Here is a 2,500-nt window from a genome sequence, read left to right on the forward strand (position 1 = left end):
AATCAAATATCCCAAAGCATGATGTAAACGATTTTGACTATTTCTATGGCTATGATAATGAGTATCCAAATTAAACACATCTAAAATAATATAAAAAATATAATATGATATAAATATATAGAATGTGTATTAAACCGATTAACGACAAAATAAAAAATGACAATGATGAAATTGATGAAATTTCTCCTAATTAAAACGAGGAATTGAGAATAATGGCTTCAATATTTGATATTTGATGATGTCATCGAAAACATAAAGCTTAAATATCATAAAAAATTTGTTAAAATTACTATTGGTGAAACTAAAGTTGTTTTTAATAAAATTCAATGAAAATACTCAAATCGATGATGAAGAAGAGTTTGAGTTATATAAAGTAAATGAAGATTACAAATTTTACTTTGTTATTGCTTATAAATTATCTATCATAAATAAATGCACACATAAAAATAACAAAATCTTAATATGATATATAAAATGAGTTTTTATAACAAAGCAAAATTTGACGTATATAAATAATAAAAATATGAAAAGATTTTGAAAGATATATTTTTCTAAGACAAAAGATTAACAAAGAAACAATCTAATGATTTATATGATTGTATTAAAAATTATGAAGTACTTTTTATAAAAAGGAAAGATGAAACTTTTCAACCAAATATGTATGATGGACAAGATTATCGTAACAATCATTTTAAAACATGAAATTGATCAGTATTTCAAATGTTTTTTTACAAGTGATTGCATCGATGAAAATCTTATCTTTTTAATGATTTGGTATTGATCAAAACATCGTTTTAATTATCTACATGTACCATAATATCCAAAAGGTCTAGATATCAGCAACAATATAGATAGTCGTATAAACATAACAACTTTCTTTAATTTTCCAGATATGTTTCGACGGTACATTCGTCATCTTCAGTGTTACATATTTTGAAATCGCCGTTGAATTTAAAGCGCGCGCGATCTTACAAACTTCGTTACATTGCGTTGTCAATATTGCGTACTAAAACAAAACAGAACAAAACAAATTTTTTTAAATGAGTGACGCTTAGTTCTTTACAGGGAGAGAGTCAGGTTAATGTGTTTCACCTGCTGGTTGAGTTCGGGCTTCTCCCAATTTATAAACATGGATTCCTTAAGCTTCACTTGGTACTTAGTGGCTGCAGAGTCCAGGATCTCGAAGCAATCCGGTGTGCAGGATGCCCTAAAAAACTCTGAACTCTGCAGATGTTTAAAAACGTTCGAAGATCTGTTTGAAAGTAAGTGCTCGCGCACTCGTGTGGAGAAGTGTCGGCTGGTTTCACCAATATGACAAGCATTACAACTTGCACATGAAAATTTATAGACCACGCGTGTGCGAAGCCCTACAGGGACAGCATCTTTCACATTAAAAAGATTCCTGACTTTGAAAGTAGTAAAGACTAACCTTATATCAATAGGTTTACATAACCGGTTAGCAAGTTTGCGTATACTCCTCTGTGCCTTGACTGAGAAGTGCCCAACGTAAGGGATTTTAAAGAAGAACTTAGGTGTTTCCTGGGGCTCGATTCCTGAATGGGATTGTGTTTTCCCTCCCTTGACTGCTGTCTGAATATATGTAGAAATATATTTGTTGATAAGGTTCTGAGGGAAGAGATTCCTTCGCAGAATGACAGACTATTTTTGAAGGTCAGTATGGAACCCCATCCAAGTGTTGTTTATCTTAAAAGTTCTATCAGTCAAGGTTTTGATTAACCCAAATTTGTAGGTAAACGGGCAAAAACTCAGATAACTGGTGAGCAAACCTGTGAAAGTTTTTTTTCCGGTAAACGGTGGTTACATTTTGGTGCGGGTCAGTGTTATTGATTCGAACATCTAGGAAAGGTAGAACATGGTAAGTTTCCCCCTCTATTGTAAATTTTGTAGGGCATCCTGCACACCGGATTGCTTCAAGATCCTGGACTCTGCGACCACTGAGTACCAATCGAAGCTTAAGGAATCCATGTTTATAAATTGGGAGAAGCCCGACCTAAACCAGCAGGTGAAACACATTAATCTGACTCTCTCCTTGTAAAGAACTAGGCGTCACTCATTTAAAAATGTTTGTTTTGTTCTGTTTTGTTTTAGTACGCAATATTGACAACGCAATGTAACGAAGTTTGTAAGATCGCTCACGCTTTAAATTCAACGGCGATTTCAAAATATGTAACACTGAAGATGACGGATGTACCGTCGAAACATATCTGGAAAATTAAAGAAAGTTGTTATGTTTATACGACTACCATAATATATAATGAAGCTTTCAAGATTGTTGAATTTTATCAATAATTAATGCTTTTCATATGTTAATGTTTAAAAAAGAACAAACGAAAGACATAAGAAAAAAAAACATAATATGAATGAATCAAGATACAAATCAAATCAATAAAAAAACGTGAAAATCTAAAAAATTACATGAAAAATAATACATGCTATTGTTTTGTTTGTGATCGATCATATTGTTGGTCAGCGGCTACTC

The 2,500-nt window shown here is 32.1% G+C and overlaps 1 protein-coding gene across 1 annotated transcript in view; it reads right to left on the reverse strand.

Moving 5' to 3' along the window:
* Positions 1-2,500, reverse strand: part of LOC138000954 (vascular endothelial growth factor receptor 1-like) — a 99,722-nt gene that overhangs the window by 52,909 nt on the left and 44,313 nt on the right. The gene's annotated exons all lie outside the window — the stretch shown is intronic.

This window comes from Montipora foliosa, chromosome 4, assembly GCF_036669935.1.
Source record: "Montipora foliosa isolate CH-2021 chromosome 4, ASM3666993v2, whole genome shotgun sequence".
Lineage (NCBI taxonomy): Eukaryota > Metazoa > Cnidaria > Anthozoa > Scleractinia > Acroporidae > Montipora > Montipora foliosa.